Source organism: Culex pipiens, chromosome 3 (genome assembly GCF_016801865.2).
Source record: "Culex pipiens pallens isolate TS chromosome 3, TS_CPP_V2, whole genome shotgun sequence".
NCBI lineage: Eukaryota > Metazoa > Arthropoda > Insecta > Diptera > Culicidae > Culex > Culex pipiens.
The window spans coordinates 38,516,371-38,532,246 of NC_068939.1; the positions used below are offsets into that span (position 1 = coordinate 38,516,371).

Genomic DNA, 15,876 nt, shown 5'->3' on the forward strand with positions numbered 1-15,876 from the left:
AAAAAATAATCTCTACATAATCTTCATCTTAATTTTTCGACGGTTCGTATTAAGAAAATATAAACAAACATTTTCAGAAAAAAATCTATTAATAAGAAATTTAAATTGCACTCAATTGAAAAAAAAACAAATTCTCGTAATTCTTGATGATATTTTTCTTATTAACTTGAAAGTAATTCTATCTATTTATCTATTTATTTATCAAAATTGCCATCCGCGCGAAATCCGCCTGAACAAAATTAGTCAGCAAATCCGCGCTATCCGCGCGAAACGCGCCGTCCGTAACAACCCTGAAAACTGCTTACTGGGATGATTAGGAACCCACGGGACAATTATGCGTAGAAACACAAAAAACGGTCGAAAAATTTCAATCGCCTTTTTCTCAGTTGCAATTTTCGAACATGGGACAATTATGCGTAGAACGGCAGTGTGCTAGGTCAAAAAACGGTGAAAAGGAGACGAGGACTGGAAAAGCGAAGAGCAACTAAAATAGCAACAGGAATTTCGCGCACCCGAAAATCGACAGTAAAAACAAAGCAAGATAATTGATTCACCTAGAAGCATTTTGGTTTTTACTATAGTTTATCAAAATGACGAAGAGATGTAAAAAACAGTAGATAAAACAAAACTGTATACGAATAACGAGCCCAAACAGTGAACTTCAAATTTGTTTTCCAAAATGTTAATTACAAATTCTGAAAATCGTAAAAAAAATCCTATGAGCAATTCTTTACGAAATTGGCCTTTTTGATTTGGCTTAAAAATTGTGGAAGCCTTACCTAAGCCATTTTGTGTCATTGGTTTACTCAAACAAGTCACCATACAATTTTGGCAGCAGTCCATACAAAAATGGTACGTAAATATTCGAAAATCTGTAACTTTCAAAGCAATTTTCTGATCGATTTGGTGTTTTCGGCAAAGTTGGCAAAGGACTTGACGAGGACTAAAAAAGTGAAAAAAAAATCGCAAAAAAATGTTTCAAATATTTACATCAGCCTTATGATTTTCTGATAAAAATGTGTTTTTTGGAGAAAAAAAAGGTGGTTATGTTACACATTACCAATATGACAAAAAAAAATTGTGCAAAGCTCTAATATTTTATTTTATTATGAAAAAAAATCATTGTTTATTACTGTTAAAATGTCAATTTTAATGTCCAGTACAGTCCAGACTCGATTATCCGAAAGCCTCGGATAAATATCACTTCGGATAATGGAATCTTCGGATAATCGAATCACGATTTTTTTTTCGATTTCTTATTTTTGATTGAGAAGCTTAAGTATGACCCATAAACTACTCTAAAATGATTTAGTGATTTTAAATCCAACACGGCGACCAAAATGGCGTTGATAACATATCGAAAAAATGAAAATTTTAATTTAAAAGGCAATCAAATAGTCAAATCTGACTAAAATGGGGTCGCATAACTCGAATTTGATGTTAAAAGCAAGAAAATGGAAAAATACAAAAAAAATATTTCTTTTTTTACTTATGATTCGATTATTCGAAGTCCCATACAAACCTTCGGATAATCGAACTTCGGATAATCGAGAGTGGATTGTATATAAAACCATTTATTATGATATCCATATTGCCAAAACTGGTATGGTTCAGTAGATTGTTGAACTTAAGTGTCGCATTCGCATTCGCATGGTGATTGTTGAACTTAAGTGTCACCCACAAACTACTCTAAATTGAAATGTAATTTTTAAATCCAAGATGGCGGCCAAAATGGCCAAAATAAATCATTCAAATTGGTCTAGAATGGGGTCACCGAACTCGAACCTTTTTTTTTTTGTTAAGGCCGTTGCAAATATTTTTTGAAGGGGGGGGGGGGGGGGGGCGACAAAAATTTTGAAAAATATTTGCAACGGCCTAAAAGCAAGAAATTGAAAAAAATACGAAAAATTTTTTTGTTCATGATTCGATTATCCGAAGTTATACCATACAAGGCTTTGGATAATCGAGTTTGGACTGTACAAAGATAATTAAAAAAAAAACACTAATACTATATATTTTGACTAATCTGGCTTCATGCCGAAAAAAATTGTCGAACACTGCAAAATGATCAGAGTTGATTGTGTAAACTTTGAAGCGATTCGATAAAGAATGTTAAATGACATTTTTTCTCGAGACGAAATTTGTCGACATAACATAGAATTAGGTCGTTAGGTCAGTCCAGCTGTAGGAGTCGGCTTCCTTGAAAAAAAAATTGCCTCAGTAAAGTCGCTGGGCGGCCAAAACTTTTCCCAAAACAAAGCCAAAAAAAATCACAGTTATTGTGACGAGAAGCTCTTTCCTAGCTCTGTTTCACTCTCGCGATGAGCTTTTTTTTTTCTTCAGGTGGGTTTTCCCTTGCTCGACTCGTTTTCTGTCTCGCCTTTTGAATTTTTCACCTTTTTCGGGTGTGCGTTTGTGCTGTGTGTGTGTGTGTTTCCACTTTGTGTGGCTCAAAATGATGATGTTGGTTTGTTTGTTCAAACCCACCCACAGCACACCGGTTCTTCAAGAGGGGAAGCAACAAAAAGAAAACGAACCGAAAAAAAAAGGAAAAGTTCAGCCGTGAAAAATTGCCCGTGTCTGCTCGCAGACCGGTTGATTAATTATTCACGAGGGAAAATTGAATTGTAAGCAAAAAGAAGGGTTTTCATTTCGGTTTTTTTTCGAAAATCGATCTTTATTAGAAATATAGACAAGACAAACACGTTCCTGAACCTCTGACCCGGGACCCGCGTCACGTTACCACTCCGAGTGGCAAGTGTGCGCTCCGTGGCCGTTCTTATCAGCGAATCACCTTCGACATCGTGGTCGAGCCACGCCAATCATAACATCTCTGCGATCTCCCTGCTCCGTTTTGATGTCTAATGGAAATGTTGCATTTTTTCAGTGCTCGTCAGTTGTTCAGACGATTTCTGCTGTTGTTGTTGTTACTGATAAGGTTGATTTTCAAAAAATAACACAGCAATTCTCACATTATCACAAACACAAATTCAATTGAGAAGGGAGAAAAAGATCTAAACAACGTTGAAAAAAAGTATACAGACGACTCGTAGAGTGATCCGCAGATGGAATCGGAGTAGTTTAAACCAGAAAAAGACCGCTAATTGGTTCTGTAAACGGCGGGGCAAATTTCGCTAAATGTGAACATTTTTTTCTCTACTTCTATGAAAGCGTATCTAAGCTGATTACAACCCTCGCAAGATGCTAACTGGCACTTGTTTATCAAAAGCTTTAAACATGGTGAGAACCTAATTCTAAACTTTGCAAAATATAAAATCAAAATATCTTTTTTAAACTAGGTCTTTTTCCAGGGGCAAAATTTTTATCGAAAAAAAGAAACTGCAATCTTTCGATTTATTTAGTCTACTTCTCTCAACTTTTGGACCAGAGTTTTAAATATATTATATCCTTACATTCTTCAGTTGGCATTATATTGTATCAGAATTCCAAAAAAGTGTAGAAGTTGTTTATGGATGGTCCCTTATTTGAGTGCGTCTGAAAATTACAAACGAAAGTTAAAATAATTTTGAATACAATAAATATGACGCCGCATCTCAAAACGCCGAAATATTAAAAGACGATTCATTTTCCAAGATGAAGAAATCACAGTGAAAAGCAATAATAATAATTTTGACCAAAAAAACAAAAAAAAAAAAAAGGAATTCAATGAATCAAAAAAAATTTGGAATTAAGATTTTAAAAATTAAAGAATAAAATAATTTGATAATTTAAGATTCTAAGAATTACAAAAATTAAGAATTCAAGAATTTAAGAATTAAAGAATTTGAATAATTTAAAAGTTTAAGAACTAGAGAACTCAAATATAAAATATAAAAAATTAAAATCTTGAAAATCTAAAAAATTATAAATTTAGCTAATTCGAAATTTAGGAATTTAGACATTAAGAAGCTTAGAATTAAAAAAAATAGGAATTAAGATTTCAAAAATTTAAGAATTTGAGAATTTAAGAATTTGAGAATTTAAGAATTTGAGAATTTAATAATTTAAGAATTAAGGAATTTAAGAATTTAAGATTTCAAAAATTTAAGAATTTGAGAATTTAAGAATTTGAGAATTTAATAATTTAATAATTTAAGAATTAAAGAATTAAAGAATTACAGAATTAAAGAATTAAAGAATTAAAGAATTAAAGAATTTAAGAATTTGAGAATTTAATAATTTAAGAATTTAAGAATTTAAGATTTCAAAAATTTAAGAATTTGAGAATTTAAGAATTTGAGAATTTAATAATTTAAGAATTAAAGAATTAAAGAATAAAAGAATAAAAGAATAAAAGAATTAAAGAATTAAAGAATTAAAGAATTTTTTTTTTTTTTTTTTTGCGGATCGAGGTGGGATAGCCAGGATCAAGTCAGTCCAAGTCCGGTTGTGTAAAGGAACGGTAATGGTCGTGTCAATCACATGCGGATCGCTCGCACTCCATAGGAGCGGGGATTGAGGACATGATTGGGCAGGTTAAAATGAGATTGTGTTTGTGAGAGTATGTAATCGTGTTATGATGTAAATAAGCTAAATCGAAACTTCGTGCTCAATCGCCGCCCCCAATGTTCATTAAAAACCCCATTCGCACAAGCTTCCCAAAATCAGTGCTGTAGGTTTTAACTGTCGAGACTGTTAAAACCTACAGAACTGGCCCCAAGGAACTCGAGCGAACGGGGTACACTATCCACACACCAACGGACTTTTACTATGTGACCCTTAACTGTTCCAACAAAGGCAAAATTATTAAAATGAATTCATATGTTGAGGTTTAAACTCAATCAGCAAAGGTAATTATTTAACAAATGCAAAGAAACACACGTCGGGCAAAATTTTCCCACATAAAAAAGTCGGAACTTGTATAAAATGTTTTACAGTCCCCTGTCCTGTCACGTTCGTCAAAAGTCTTGTCAATTTTGCTGAAAATTAAAGTGGTTAGAGTTGCAGTTAATCGTATTCAACATGACCAGAAAAGGCAGGCCTGTAATACGATTATCATGCATGAGTACTTAGCTTTAAAGAGGACGACTCCGCAACCGCCGTCAGATGTCCTCGATCACCTTCGCCAGCATAAGTCGCAATTGGCCAGTAACGAGTTTGTCCTGCTTGTCCTTTGACCAGCTCCGCCGTGGGTACCATCATATCGAAATCGGAGTTCCATTACGCTACACAACCCGGCCGCTAGGTACGCTCCAGTTGCTCCGAATTTTCCGACGACAGGAAGCATTCGATCATTCGGTTCCGTCTGGATTTATTCTTCAAAACTGTGGCACTGTAAATATTCTTCAAATAACTAATAAAGAACTATTAATATTTCCAGACACCACTCGGCAAAGATCAATGTGTAACATCTTTGACTGGCGCTAGTATGGGGAACAAATGCTCCCCTGCTCTTTCCGTATTGGTAAAGTGCATTACAAGCCCTCCGACCGTCCCATGCTTTCCATGGGGCAAGGTCCCAGCCGTGCGGAGGGAAAGAATTAAAGAATTAAAGAATTTAAAAATTTAAAAATTTTAAAATTTAAGAATTTAAGAATTTAAGAATTTTTTTTTTTTTTTTTTTTTTTGGGAGGTTGGTCCAGCCGCACATTGTTGATGTTGAAACCTCTAAACTGGGCCCTCGTCCTGTCACATCCGTCAGTAGTCTTGTCTTACATTACAACTAGAATCAGATCTGCCAATGAATTAGTACACTTCGACCAAATAAACACTGACGCTGTATGGATCTGACTCTAGAATAAATGCACAGTTGTGTGTTATTCATAAGTCCAACTTATTCAATTATTCATTTAAGTCCAAATATTCATTTGCTAACTACTTTGGATTGAAAATCTAAATTTTAATCTAAAATCCTCTAAACTTAATGTTCAAAACTAAACTTTCCTTCCCTACTTCTATCAAAAAACAATAAAAATTTGTGAACTGATATACAAATAGGATAGAAATCGCGAGTTGAAAAAGAAATTACCATTTACGTCAAAAGATCCGTAGTTCCTCGATTCGCAACAATGGTCGATACAACCATAATCCGGAAACCGTTAGTTCAACAGATCAACGAATTTTGTCCGATATCATTACATTATTGATTGATCGAGACTCTATGGACAATTTGACATAAAAGAAATAGATCAAATAGTTTTGGAAAGCATACAGATTTATTTTAAATGCTAATGCTAAGCAACAAATCAATTGTACTATCCTGAAGTCCCACCTAAATCCCACATTGTGATAGTGAAAAAGTCACAGAAGCAGCGGTGTCTTGTGCAATTGTGATATTTTCACTATCGGAGAACTACCTAGTTCACGAAGACAGCTTATCGGTCAACGCTTAAGCCCTGGGGCTGCGACAAAGCGAGTTCTCGTAGCATGAAGTGGTGTCCATAGTGCTTATAAAAAATAATATACCCAAATTTTAACTAATGCACTAGGATCAAATCATGCCCCTTGACTTTACAAGGCCCAGGGATTATTAGAACATCTTATTTTGCTTTTATATTAAAATGGGAATTGAAAATGGATGCTCAACATTCAAATGCGTTTTTCTCAAAACGCATGGTTTGTACATGATGCTTTTTGAAATGTTGGCATCGAATTGGGTAAGCTCAAAATTTTCCAAGATTTTTTTACGTAAAATAAAGAAAAAAAAAGTTAATTTTGAACAGAAGTTTTCAAAAAAGTGTCCACGGTGTTCATGGATGGCCCCAAAGAAGATTCCTACACAATAGACTTTGAGTAAACAAAAAAAAGGTTTTGAAATTGATTATGTATTTTTATTAAAATTAACTTGAACTTCTCCTCCGAGTTCAAGAAGGCAAATCTGCCACCCCCGAAAAACCAACAAAAAAATCATCTCAACATTGCACACCAGTCGCAGATCACGACACGCACCACGAATGGCCACTCTAAACATTCCGCCACACCTCCCCTCGCCACTCCCACAAACCGTTCGAGCGAGCGTAAGCAATTAGCCAGTGTGGATTAGCATTTCGCGAGACTTCTTGTTCCAAAGACAAAACAATGAACTCGAAATTTTGCATTGTTTCGCGGAGTAGTTTTGCAAAATGGAGACTTCAGTCGGTAGGGCGGTCCATTGTTCCGGATCTTCTCCGAAGGTGGAAACAATAGAAAAGGTGCTCCTTTTTTAAAACTTTCAGGAATTTCGCGTTTCCGGAAGATTGACACTTGGGACAAGTCGCTACCTCTGTGAAACGGATGTGTGTCACACAACCCCCGAGACCGACGCACGAAGAAGCTTCTCTTTTTAAAACTGTTTGTCGGAACCGTCCTCCTCCTGCTTTCCCTTCCCTCGAACAAATCTTCCGATTTCGATCGTAGTCACGAAAGAAAGCAAAAACCGATCTCAACTTACCCGAAATTATCTTCGTGCCGAGCAAATTTGGCAAATTCCTGCCGAAAATGGTGACCGGCAGCACCCTCCGGATGTCACTAGATTCCGGAACAACCCGCGGCGATGGCGTTCGACGCCACTAAACTACACGCAACCGGGAAGGAATCGTCCTCCTACTCCTCCTGGCCCCTTTCGAACCCGGATTGCTGCACCACCAACGGGAACCTGCCTCTGCCAGCTGATGTGGCCACTTGCTGACCGCGCGACACGGAACGGAACTTGTACGCTTGAACTCTCTGCTCGCAACTCCTCCTTCTCGCCTACTTTGTGATGAGGCCAGCAGCAAAAAAAGAAGACTCACGAAAAAAAAACTCTCTTTTTGACAGTTTGCGCGCACACAAACGCACACACACACACTTTCGTTTCTTTTCTTTTTCTTAGCGCACGAAAAGGAGAAATTTTTCGCTTCTTTTCTTGTGGGGCTCTCCCGAAAAAACGCGCAATTTTTCGCTTCTATTGTTTCGACCGCACGCTCGCTTTGTTACGACACGCACAATCGCAAATCGCGCGACGGTGAAAAATTTTTCTATTGTTTCACGCTGCTTCTTCGTTTTTTCCTTTTCCTCTGTCCGTGGATCTTTTGACACTTTTTCGCGGCCGACGACGAGCGAGCTCTGCTGCTTTTCGCGGATCGCGCGCGGCACGATTGAAGAAAAGAAGGAGCGAAAGAGAGGGAGCAATGGGAGAGAGTTGGCGAGAGCGAGATGGCATCGGAAGGTGACGGACGAGTGACAGTAGTGAAGCCAGGGGGTGGGAGATTGGATCGCTGCAGGACGATGTTTGAAAATCTGTAACGCTTGCGCGAGAAAACTCTGCAACGAGTCATTCCACATCGAGTCATTCCACATCGAGTCACAAAAAATCAGAGGAAGTAAAATATCCGGTCCTAAAATTTAAATTCTTAAATACTTAAATTCTTAAATTCTTAAATTCTTAAATTCTTAAATTCTTAAATTCTTAAATTCTTAAATTCTTAAATTCTTAAATTCTTAAATTCTTAAATTCTTAAATTCTTAAATTCTTAAATTCTTAAATTCTTAAATTCTTAAATTCTTAAATTCTTAAATTCTTAAATTCTTAAATTCTTAAATTCTTAAATTCTTAAATTCTTAAATTCTTAAATTCTTAAATTCTTAAATTCTTAAATTCTTAAATTCTTAAATTCTTAAATTCTTAAATTCTTAAATTCTTAAATTCTTAAATTCTTAAATTCTTAAATTCTTAAATTCTTAAATTCTTAAATTCTTAAATTCTTAAATTCTTAAATTCTTAAATTCTTAAATTCTTAAATTCTTAAATTCTTAAATTCTTAAATTCTTAAATTCTTAAATTCTTAAATTCTTAAATTCTTAAATTCTTAAATTCTTAAATTCTTAAATTCTTAAATTCTTAAATTCTTAAATTCTTAAATTCTTAAATTCTTAAATTCTTAAATTCTTAAATTCTTAAATTCTTAAATTCTTAAATTCTTAAATTCTTAAATTCTTAAATTCTTAAATTCTTAAATTCTTAAATTCTTAAATTCTTAAATTCTTAAATTCTTAAATTCTTAAATTCTTAAATTCTTAAATTCTTAAATTCTTAAATTCTTAAATTCTTAAATTCTTAAATTCTTAAATTCTTAAATTCTTAAATTCTTAAATTCTTAAACTCTTAAATTCTTAAATTCTTAAATTCTTAAATTCTTAAATTCTTAAATTCTTAAATTCTTAAATTCTTAAATTCTTAAATTCTTAAATTCTTAAATTCTTAAATTCTTAAATTCTTAAATTCTTAAATTCTTAAATTCTTAAATTCTTAAATTCTTAAATTCTTAAATTCTTAAATTCTTAAATTCTTAAATTCTTAAATTCTTAAATTCTTAAATTCTTAAATTCTTAAATTCTTAAATTCTTAAATTCTTAAATTCTTAAATTCTTAAATTCTTAAATTCTTAAATTCTTAAATTCTTAAATTCTTAAATTCTTAAATTCTTAAATTCTTAAATTCTTAAATTCTTAAATTCTTAAATTCTTAAATTCTTAAATTCTTAAATTCTTAAATTCTTAAATTCTTAAATTCTTAAATTCTTAAATTCTTAAATTCTTAAATTCTTAAATTCTTAAATTCTTAAATTCTTAAATTCTTAAATTCTTAAATTCTTAAATTCTTAAATTCTTAAATTCTTAAATTCTTAAATTCTTAAATTCTTAAATTCTTAAATTCTTAAATTCTTAAATTCTTAAATTCTTAAATTCTTAAATTCTTAAATTCTTAAATTCTTAAATTCTTAAATTCTTAAATTCTTAAATTCTTAAATTCTTAAATTCTTAAATTCTTAAATTCTTAAATTCTTAAATTCTTAAATTCTTAAATTCTTAAATTCTTAAATTCTTAAATTCTTAAATTCTTAAATTCTTAAATTCTTAAATTCTTAAATTCTTAAATTCTTAAATTCTTAAATTCTTAAATTCTTAAATTCTTAAATTCTTAAATTCTTAAATTCTTAAATTCTTAAATTCTTAAATTCTTAAATTCTTAAATTCTTAAATTCTTAAATTCTTAAAATTCTTTGAGAAGAGTTTTTTTAATTTTTGAATGTTAGCATTTTCGATTTTTTAAACTTTTGGAATTTCGACTTGTGATTTCTGAAATTTTCTAGTTTCGATTTTTAAAATTTTATATTTCATAAATACTTTAATATTAAAATTATTATTCAATTCTGCAGATTTTTTATTCAATATTCAAATTTCAGGTATCGAAAATCGTAGTCAATTATTTTTTAAATTTTATCGAGAGTACGCTATAGTAGTGTGTTTATTGTACGATAGTTAGAATTGTAATGAATCTGAACGAGGGTTCTTCTTCATGGCATGCTTCGTTACTTCCAATTCAACACTCCTCCTGAAGTAGAAGTGATGCCCATAGAACTCCTGTTCTCCTCCAGCTTCGTCCTCTGCAACGGCTTCGTGAGTCCATCGGCAATCTGGTTGTCCGTGCTCACATACTCCAACTTCACCACACCTTGCTCCAAGGAATCCCGGATGTAGTGATGCCGGATGTCGATGTGCTTCGTGCGGGGGTTGTAGCCACCGTTCTTGGCGATGGCGATACAACTTTGGTTGTCGCACCGAATTTCGATCGGTTGGTTGGATCCGAACAGCGTTGAGATCCCGCGCCACCACGACGCTTCCTGGACAGCCGCAGACACCGCCATGTACTCGGCTTCGCACGTCGAGAGCGCCACCGTGGGTTGTTTCTTGCAGGACCACGAAATCGCTCCTCCTTGCGCCAGGAAAATGTATCCGCTTGTGGATTTGCGCTCGTCCGGGTCCGATCCCCAGTCAGCATCGCAGTAGCCGACAATCTCCGACTCAGCGTCCCGCTTGTACTCCAGCCTGCGCGTAGCTGTGCCGCGAAGGTATCGCAGCAGGTGCTTCACCGCGTTCCAGTGCTTCGGTCCCGGGTTCCGGTTGAACCGGCTCAGGGTGTTGACCGCGAACAGGATATCCGGCCGCGTGCTCTGGGCCAGATACATGAGGCAGCCGACCGCTTCTTGATAGGGGACGTCCTTCATCAGCGCGGTCTCGGCCTCGGTCTTCGGGCTCATCTCGTTCGACAGCTTCTCGCTCGCGTTCATCGGGATGCTGACCGGCTTGCACTCGCTCATGTTGAACCGCTTCAGAACGGATTCGATGTACGCTTCCTGGTCCAGGGCGATTCCATCTTCCGTCCTCTCGATCCGGATTCCGAGGCAGTGCTTCGCGGCTCCCAAGTCCTTCATGCGGAAGTGGCTGCTGAGTTGCTTCTTCAGCTTGTTCGTCCGCGAGTTGTTGTTGCTGAAGATCATCAGGTCGTCGACGTAGATGGCCACGATCAGGATGTTGCCATCGCTCTTGCTGAGGTAGACGCACGGATCGTACTTCGTCGGGGCCAGTCCGAACTTCTTCAGAGCTGCGTCCAGCTTCTGATTCCAGACTCTACTCGACTGCTTGAGCCCGTACAGCGCCTTGTTCAGCTTGCAGACCAGCGATTTTTGTTGGCCGTCGGTGAAACATGGTGGCTGCTCCATGTAGATCTCCTCGTCGAGGTCTCCTTGGAGGAAGGCAGTCACGGCGTCCATTTGATCCACAGCCAGGTCGTGCTTCGCGGCCAGGGCGAACAGGTACCGCAGCGAACTGTATCGAACGACCGGGGCGTAAGTTTCGTCGAAGTCTACCCCCTTTCGCTGCGAGTAGCCCTTTATGACCAGCCGCGCCTTGTGCCGCTGCACTCGTCCTTCAGCATCGTGCTTGGTTTTGAAAACCCACTTGCACTTGATGGCCTTCCGTCCTCTCGGCAGCTCGGCGAGCGTCCACGTGTTGTTGTCGACCAGGGCCTGGAACTCCTCCTGCATGGCCCGTTTCCAGCAATCACGGTCGTCTCGTTTCAGCGCCTCTTGGAACGTAACAGGGTCGTCGACACCAGACCCGGCTGCCATCGCCGCGAAGCCGTGTTCGTCGGCCGATTCGTAGTCGTCGTCTGAGGAACCAGGGAACTCGTCCTCAGATGCAGCTGCCTGTGGAGGGTTGAAACCGGGGAGACCAGGGCACTTGACAGAGAAATCTTTGTACTTGCCTGGTAACGCGTGCTCCCGTCCGCTGCGCCTCAACAGCTGTGACCGAGCTGGTTGTGAAGATTGTTGCGGAGGGAGCACAAGGTCGGTCAACGTTCCCGTGGATGAATCGCTCTCACCGCTCGAGTCAGTTTCAGACTGCTCCTCCTCGTCTTCATCGTCCGATCTGGGGTCGATCGGGGCGTCCGGTACAGCTTCGACCGGAACAGGCTCCGCCGGGGCCGGCTGCAACCTCGTCTCTCCGAAGTCCAAAACGTCCAGTGTTACCACCGGGATCGGCTTGACCTGCTGCGCTGCTACCTCGCCGCGTTCGGCGACTCCTTCGTCCAGGAAAATCACCTCGCGACTTATCAGCGTCGTCTTCTGCTTCGGGTCGTACAACCGGTATCCCTTGGTTTCTTCGTCAAAACCGGTAAGGATGCATTCGTGGGATTTGGCGTCCCACTTGCGACGTTTTTGCTTCGGGATCTGGACCATGGCCTTTGTGCCAAAGACACGGAGATGCGAAAGATTCGGTTTCTTACCAGTCCAGGCTTCCTCGGGGGTCATCTCGTGACCACGGGTTGGCGATCGGTTGATCAGGTACACTGCGGTCGACACAGCTTCAGCCCAGAAACCTTTCGGGAGCTTCGCCTCGAACAGTAGACACCGAGACTTCTCCACGATGGTCCGGTTGGCTCGTTCCGCCATCCCATTCTGCTCGGGGGTGTAATCGTTCGTCGTCTCGTGCCGGATTCCTGCGGTCCGCAGGTAGCCTTGGATGCCTTTGTTGATGTATTCCTTACCATTGTCGGTGCGCAGCGTCTTCAGCTTCATTCCGGTCTGGCGCTCCGCCATCGCGTGGAAGGTCTTGAACACTGCCAGGACTTCGTCCTCCGACTTTCGTTGCAGGAAATACACGAACATGCGCCGAGACTTGTCGTCGATGAACGTGATGTAGTAACGGTTGCCGCCGTAGGAGTTCACCTCCATCGGCCCGCAGATGTCCGAGTGCACCAACTGAAGCAGTTCCGAAGCTCGTGATCCGTTCTTCCCGAATGGTAACCGCGCCTGCTTACCCATCGGACAGATCCGACAATCCTTCGTTGCTTTTGCGTTGATCTGGATTCCATCTGCTGCACCGTTCGCGAGTTTGCGGATGTTGTCCGCACCGAGGTGACCCAGGCGCTTGTGCCACAGGTCCATGCCTTGGGCAGCACCGCACGCCATCGCAACCTTCGAGCCGCACACCTTTTCCAGCTTGAACTGGTTGTTGACGTGGCTCCCAGTCGCTACCAGGTCGCCGTCGCAGTTGAACACCTCACATCCTCGGTTCGTGAAGTTCACCGTGTAACCCTTCTCCACAATCTTGCTCACGGAGAGAAGGTTCGCCGCAATCGACGGAATCAACTGCACTTCACTGATCGTCACGCTGTCCTTGCCGCCGGAACACTTCGGCCAAATTTCGGCAGTACCGGTGGCGACGATGTCCATCAGTCCGCCGTTCGCTGCCATGACCTTACCGCATCCGTTGTCCAAGTTGTCCAGCATGCTCCTGTTGGCCGTCATGTGAGCGTACGCGGCCGAGTCGAAGATCCAGTCGTCGGCGTCGCCCAAATCAAATGTCGAAAGCACGGTGCAAAACGTGCTGCCACCTTTCTTCTGCTCCTTGTTGTCCTTGCAGTCCTTAGCGATGTGGCCAAACTTTTGACACTTCCTGCACTTGGGACCTTTGGACGAAGTAGGCTGCTGCTGCTTTTGCTTACCGTGGCGACCAGGTTGTTTGGTGGTTGCGAAGGCCGGACTGTTTTGCTCGTTGCCATAGAAACCTTCCTCCTCCTGGAGAAGTTTGGTTTTTATGAAATCTCCGGTGATGGCCACGCCGGAACTCTGCAACGCCATGATCATGGGCTTGAAATCCTTCTTAAGTCCCGCGAGCAGGAGCATTCCGACCCACAGATCCGGGATATTGAAATCCGCGTTCCTGAGCTGGTTCGTGGCAGAAATCACCTGATTCACGTAATCCTCCATCGAACTGCACGCTTCCAGGGTCAAACGGAGAAGCTTGTGGAGAAGGCCGACCTGTTGGACCAGGCCCTTTTCTTCGAACGCGTTCTCCAGACTGTCCCAGGCTGTCCGCGCAGATTCCTCGTTCTCGATGTGGACGTACAGCGACGGATCGATCAAAGTGATGATCTTGAGCCTCGCCCGAAGATCCGTTTCCTCCTCAACCGCCTCGAACGTTCCGTCCGTCTTCCGCTTCGGCTTCACTGCGCCCCAGAGCTTTTCCAGCTGAAGATAGGTCTTCGTCGCCAGCTTCCACGTTCTCCAATTCGCGCGTCCCACCAGCCTTTCGAGGCCCGGAACGCCGGATCCCGTGTTGGAGCTTCCAGCTACTGCGCCATCCGCGCGACTTCCGGAACCGTTTGACATTTTTAAACTTTTTTAAGCGATAGGCCCATAACCTATCGAGAGTACGCTATAGTAGTGTGTTTATTGTACGATAGTTAGAATTGTAATGAATCTGAACGAGGGTTCTTCTTCATGGCATGCTTCGTTACTTCCAATTCAACAAATTTATTTGTTTAATGAAATTTCTGAATTTTTTAATGTGTGTTTTTCCATATATTATTATTTTTTTAATTATTTGTATTGTTTAATTTCAAAATTTCAGATTCTTCATTTCAAAACTTTCTAAGCCCAGTGCAAAAAATATCATTTAATCCTAGATTTAATCCAAAAATGATGAACTTCTCGTCACAGTGTCCTGATGCAAACAATGATCGAGTTTGAGCTGTCACAGCCCTGCGAAGTATGTTGGCTGACATATCAGGAGGTCAGTAAAAAAAAACCTGCCTAGACCTAGAAGTCCCCTGACAAAAAACTTTTTCTAGAATGAGATAGGAATATCTGATGCAAACAAATGTCCAGCTGCCATGTAAACATATTTTGAATGTGTTGGTAATTTCCGTTATTTCCATAATTTCCTAATTTCATGATTTCATAACTTCACAACTTCTTAATTTCATAATTCGACGGTAACATTTCAAAAGGCATCATGTCTAGCATCATGTACATTTTGACACCTTCTGGGTAATTTCATATTCTGAAAGTACTCCTAATAAGCTCCACAAAAAATGAGCAAAAGTTACTTCAGTAAAGTCTGTTTAATCATGATTTTAAATAAAGTAACATAAACAAAATCTCTGCCATCAGCAGTCCCTGTTTATATAGCCCTGTCAACCTGTCAAACAAAAGACATCATAAACCTCGTGACGAAAAAAAAGCATCATGAACAAAGCGCCATGTACATTCGGCGAAGAAAAACGAATCATAACAAAGCGCCCCCCTCAATGACAGCAGGGTGATATCGACGTTGGTGATTTCAAAAGAAGTTATGTTTGTTTTTCTCAAATAAAATTACAGAAATCATGATTTATTTAATTTGGATGATCAAGTATCAATAAAATCAAGGTTTATCATCGTTTGTTATCATTAGAACATCTTATTTTGCTTTTGTATTAAAATGGGAATTGGGTCCTAAAATGAAGCTTAGATTTCTAATATTATTGTTTACAGCGATAAAGCTTATTTTTCTGAGTACAATGACCCTTTGTACGACCACAAAGAGTTTAAAATGGATTTTTAAATCAATTTTGAAAAATTAACCTCGCGGTCCTTCTTGACAGAAAAGCTCCTACTTGACAGCTCGTTTCAAGGGGACCATAGTTGATCCATCGAAAAAATGTTGTCTTGTCATTATTTTTTTTTGCATTAAAATTAAAAAAAGTGATCCGAAATGGTTTTGATCGTGTTTTTTACCGTTGTACATAAAAATTGACATAGGGCTTTAGTACCCAATTGAAAAATGATGCTCAACATTCAAATGCGTTTT

At 39.0% G+C, this 15,876-nt stretch overlaps 1 protein-coding gene across 2 annotated transcripts in view; it reads right to left on the reverse strand.

Moving 5' to 3' along the window:
- LOC120427730 (protein Smaug) overlaps positions 1–15,876 on the reverse strand; it is a 76,904-nt gene that overhangs the window by 24,079 nt on the left and 36,949 nt on the right. Inside the window, exon 1 of one of the 2 annotated variants that reach the window (XM_039592633.2) lies at positions 7,370–7,686. The exons of the other annotated variant lie outside the window; for it this stretch is intronic. The gene's annotated coding sequence lies outside the window, so the exon portion shown is untranslated. Of the gene's footprint in view, positions 1–7,369; positions 7,687–15,876 lie in introns of those variants that run through there. 2 annotated transcript variants of the gene reach the window in all.